The sequence below is a fragment of the Pituophis catenifer genome, unplaced genomic scaffold (assembly GCF_029215685.1).
Source record: "Pituophis catenifer annectens isolate HBS135680 unplaced genomic scaffold, rPitCat1.0.hap2 SCAF_1, whole genome shotgun sequence".
Lineage (NCBI taxonomy): Eukaryota > Metazoa > Chordata > Lepidosauria > Squamata > Colubridae > Pituophis > Pituophis catenifer.
This window is the reverse complement of record NW_027256881.1, coordinates 79870086-79876085: the sequence shown is the minus strand read 5'-3', so window position 1 is coordinate 79876085 and position 6000 is coordinate 79870086.

Below are 6000 nucleotides of genomic sequence, written 5' to 3'. Positions count from 1 at the left end.
TCACAGACTTTGGATTTTAAGCTGTTCTTTGCTTCAGCTCTGTCCATAAAACAACTTATGACATAATAAAAAATGTCATAAAACATTTCCTGTGTGTTTGACTGTGCTACACATGGGCCATTTTCAAGGTAGGTAATCTCTGAATGTTTTCCAATAATAGCAGTAAATTGGAGGTTGTTGTAGGAATCTGGTAAGGAAATATCTCTGAAAAGATGACCCAATGGGTCACACGTTAATAGTATTTATTTGTTTGTTTTAATCATTCTAACAGTGTTGAGCATGCAGGCTGTGCTGTATTAGGTTGGGTTTGTACACCAGGCTAAGCTATAAATCAGTTGTAAGCCAGAGTGCCGAAATTCACACACAACCTCCTATATTCCAAAGAAACAAATTGCATGATGATTAATTTGTCATGAATTCAGTCTTTAAAATGACTTGATAAAAAAAAGCCACTGGTTTCAATTTGCTGAAATCTAACATTCCTTCAGGAAATAGTGAGCCTTCTGTATCTGCAAGTCCTGAAAACAAATGGAGAGATAAGAAAATTGTATAAGATATGTTCCATCCAGTACCAGGAAAAAATGTTTTGGAAAATGGCAAGAATATTCTAACTCGGTATATGTCAGTATCAGCAGTTATTAAATTTTGAAACATGAGTCACGAAGAACTGTATTATATATGTTTATATTTACTTATATTTCACCTTAATTATTTTTACAAATAACTTATTACATTATTTACTTGATGAAAACAATTCTGTGAAGGTCATAGTTGAATAGGAATTTGAGCATACTGTATTGTTTTAAATTTGCTTTTTTGTGTTCTGATCTTACTCTGATATATTGCTTGTCCTGTAGTTGGTGTTATGATCTCTGTACATAAATTTTGATATTCTGATTTCTTCCTGTCTTTCCTCAAGAGCATGCCATATTGCTTGAACAGTATGGCCAAATTATGGCCAGGAAGTGTAGGATTATATAGTGAGACATCATTAGCAACAGGAATGCAGGGAAAGAGGGATGTATAGGTAGTCCCCAACTTACAACAGTTTATTTAGTGACAGAGTTCAAAGTTACAGTGGCACTGAAAAAAGTGACTTATGACCATTTTCGTACTTATGACCATTGCAGCATCCCCATGATCACATGAGTTACATTCAGATGCTTGACAACTGATTCCCATTTATGACTGTTGCTGTGTCCCAATATCATGTTATCACTTTTTGCAACCTTCTGACAAGCAAAGTCAGCAGGGAAGCCAGATTCTCTTAACAATCAAGTTACTGATTTAACAACTGCAGTGATACATTTAACAAATGTGGCGAGAAAAGTTGTAAAATAGGACAAAATTCACTTAATAAATTTCTCACTTAGCATAAATTTTGGGCTCAATTGTGGTCATAGGTTGAGGACTACCTGTACTTATTTTGCTAGCCTTTGAATGATAGCGGCAGGGATTCCAAAAATCCTAGAAGTGAAAAGGTCAGATACAGCCAAATCTTAACAAATATCCCATTTACTTTGTTGAGACTTTTACAGAACATTTAATTTCATGACAGTGTAGGTCAGGTATATCCAACCTGTGTCCCATGGGCTGCATGTGATCTGTGGGGTCCCACAAGATTACAAACTTGTAATATTATTACATGATTTATATACATTAATTATATTATGTATTTCATATGTGGTTGAAGACCATTCCTCTTCATTCAGTGCAGCCCAGGCAAGCCAAAAGATTGGATACCCATGGTGTAGGTCCCTTTCCAGATCCTTGGCATTGTGTTCATGAATGTACTACAGTGACTGTTAAATTAAAAAAACAAAAACACCAAGTTGTCAGACATTTGCAGAAATTTTTCTTCTTAGGAATTATACATTATTTAAAGAATCCCCCAGCCCTATTTGATTGTTTTATGTTCTATTCTGATATTTGCCACCCTGCCTATTTGTATTCAAACATTCCTTCAAAGCATTCATTGCCTAGCAGAAACAAAATTTGGGGCCTGTTCCTATTTTTCAGGGCTTTGTTTCTTCAGACTTTTCAGTCCTGAAAGACTTCTAGAAGTTGTATGTATGTAAAAAGGAGGGGAGTGTGAAAGACGGAGAAAAGCAAGACAGATGGATGGCCCATCTGGCTATTTGACCATCGCAAGTATTAAGTGGCTTGCTTTACCCTACTGATTGGAGATAATAATCTTTCTAGTAAAAGGCAGGATAGTGGTTGAAATGATATTAATTAATTTATGGTGCATGGAATAATGCATGAGATAGAACATAACATTTGTATCTAGATGGTGGTTAGAAGCTGATGTGGACTTTTTAAAATTTCCTGTTTATTGTCTTTCCTGCCATGACAAACTTCAAGCAGTGCAAAATATCACCATATAGTTTCAAACTGTAACAACAGAGGCTCATTTTAAGTTTAAAGTGGACTAATCTGATGGACGTCTGCCTTGTCTCCTGCCTTAATACCACAGAGAAGGACATATGGTATGGAGAAGGTCAAGAGAAACTCCCAGATGATCTTGTTTATAGCAGAATCATCAAAAGCCATACTTTCACAAGAAAAAACTGGACTTCGTTAGAATAGGATTACTGAGTAAAGATACGGAAAAACAAGAAAGCCTCTATAAAAAGTGTATGCGTAATATCTTCGTGTGCAAATGTTTACATCTGTTTCTTTAGCTGTAGAAATACAGAGACCTGGAAACATGTCTCATCATAGGAATGTACATAGTAATTATTAGTAGATTGCACTCAGATTGGATGTGCTTAATTAACTTTTAATGTTATCCTGAAATGTTTTAAATTTTATAAAATGAAGTTGTGCAGATAAGAGGTTTACTTAAAAGATTGGTAGATATATGAACTGCAAGTTGTGATCTGCATCTTTTATCTCACAAAATTATATGTAATGCTAACTAGGCTTTCTTAGGTCCATGTCGCATTGTATCATTGGAGCCGCTGATTTTGAGTGCTAATTTTTTATTTTTTATTTTTAACGTGTCTTTAAAAATAACTTAAAAATAAAAAAAAGTTTTAAAAATTAATTTTAAAAATAAAGAAGGATGGCAAACAGACCTAAAACTCCTTCCTTTTCCTATTTTCCCTATAACAACAAACCTGCTTGGTGGGTTGGGCTGAGAGAGAGTGACTGGCCCAAATCACCCAGCTGGTTTTCATGCAAAAGGCAGAATTAGAACTAACAGACTTCTGGTTTCTAGCCTGATGGCTTAGCTACTAGACCAAACTGGTTCTAAATTGATATACAGGTGACACAAACAGTATGTTGAAACAAGGAAATATAATGGCATGAGGCATCTGTGATGTTCAACAGATAAAATGCTGTAAAGTTACTTTATTAGAATAAAGTATACCATGTTTCCCTGAAAATAAGACCTCCCCAGATAATAAGCCCAATCGGGTTTTTGAGCGCATGCGCTAAAATAAGCCCTCCCCTGAAAATAAGCCCTCCCTGAAAATAAGCCCTCCCCGAAAATATTTAAATGCATGCGCAGCCGGTCCCTGCTGCGGGGGGGTTAGGATTCCTCTGGTTAGGATTAGGAAGACAGAGCTGGAAATCAGGTAAGATGGCAAGAGGAGCCCCGTCTTGCTCCTCGCGCCCCAAAATAATAAGAACTCCCTGAAAATAAGGTCAAGCACTTATTTCAGGGTTAAAAAAAAAATAAGACAGGGTCTTATTTTTGGGGAAACACGGTAGACAGCATCCATTTATAAATTGATACTCTATATATTTTTTTTCTGTTACATTTTTTCCTTTTTTCCTTAAAACTTATATTCATAAGAGTAAAAGATAATTGGATTGAAAAACTGAGCCTTTTCTGATGAAATAGCTATAAAACAGATAGATAAAAATAATAGATTATATTCAGTCTCAAGCAGAAATTCAGTTAAAACCTGGCAGGATGATTTTAGTTTTGATATATAGGCTGATTTACGGTCGGTTACTTAGCAACAGTTCAAAGTTACAACCAATCCAAAAAAAGGGACTTACAATCTGGATTCGATGTTTAATGAACGACGATTTGACATTCCAACAGTTGGGCTTCCTCCACAGTCACAAAACTGAAACTTAGGGTGCTTGGTGGCCAAATTTACAACTGCTTTACAGTTCTCAGGTTACATGTCTTCCTTTTATGATGGTTTTGCTAAAAACTGACATTTCCACAGCGATTCACGTTTGCAGTGATTTTTTTAATAACGATGCCCCAAAAAAGGGTGTAAAATTATGAGCGGTCTGTTTTACATTTGTTATGACAGACAACCATAGTGGCAGGCTCCATTATGGTTGTATGTTGAAGACCACATGTGTATGATTTTTATGATGTTATATACTGGTAACTACAGAGGTTTCTTAGTGTGTTTTACATGGGTGGAACATGTGTTTCTGATTTTATAGATTGGTTTTGCTATTGTTAATATTAAGCAATATTCCTTTCAGAAGTTTTAAAGTTTTGTTGTTAACATTAACCAAAGTTACTTGGAGTTTTGAAGTTGCAATTTTATACAGATTTACCTGGGGAAAGTAGGATACTAGGATAAATCAGTGAGGCTTATTTTTAAGTAGATATGTGTCATATTTCACTATTTAGACACACTCTATATCAGTGATGGCTAACCTTTTTGCTATCGCATGCCAGGAAAGGGGGTGGGTGGGTCGCATGCGCGCCCACACTCATAATTGTATCCCAAAGTGAAACAAGCTTAAAGTTGTTTGGATAGTTGAGTATTGATATGTCTTCTTGCTCGACCACAATTCCCTATATTCTTATTAGAAAGCTTTTGTCTGTATTGGGGATTTCTCATGCAAAATTGGAAATGAGCCAGGAGTTATATTCAAGGGAGAAGATTGAAAATTAGTAGCCAACGTTACATTTTGGGGTGGTAGGCAGCATTATGCAAAATGCAGAAAGGGATTCCAAAATAATAAGCGAAAGAAACATAAGGCATGAAGTAAGAAAATAAAAGGAAATATAGTTAAATCTAGCTGATAGCAATGTCGTTCACTATACCTTTCCTACCTTTGTGATCTTGCAAAACTGTTCTTGCTTCCATCACTACCACAAACTACTTCATATTTTACTTTTTGTATTTCAAACTTCTCATGTCTTGCAGGTTTTTTTTTTTTTAAATAGAGATTTTTATTACGTTTGACTTTGAACCCTCTCTAGAGCCTCTGGAACATGACAGCTTATAAATGTTATCTATATATGGTGGCACCTTCTGCCTGCCAGACTAGCAAAGATGTTCCCGAACACCTCCCCAATGTGCTGGAAATGCAAACACCAAAAAGGAACCTATTACCACATGTGGTGGTCCTGCCAGAAAGCAAAACAATTTTGTCAAACAATTAGAATACATATAGAAGAAATTATAAAACAAAAAATAGAAATGAGGCCAGAAACCTTATTAGGAATAATTACCAGACAATATGAAAAAGAAATAAAATATTTAATCATCCACATATTGACAGCTGCATGAATAGCCTTCGCCCAAAATTGGAAAAATAATGATATACCAACAGAAGATAAAGTGATTAGTAAAATTATGGAATGTGTGGAAATGGACAAGCTTACAAAGAAGATACAAGAAAAGGATGAAACGGATTACTATTTAGTTTGGGAGAAATGGTACAATTGGTTGGAGGAGAAAAAGGAAAAAAGATACGGAAATAAATGAAAAGATATAAATTATGGATAGGAAATTAAGTACCAACTTAGGTTAATAGTAAATCAAACATGTAGATGAAGAGATCACATAGAGACGAGGTATTAGGAATATAGGTATAAGAGATATGTTAGAATAAGAGAGAGTGTATAATTTTGAATATAGCTTACCGTTGCGACAAGTTGAAAAGAAGATGTAAAGATGGATTTTTGTTTATTTGTGTGTTGTGTTGTTTTGTTATTTGTATGTATTGTTATCTTTGTTGTTTTTTTAAAAAATAATAAAATATATTAAAAAATGTTATCTATATATA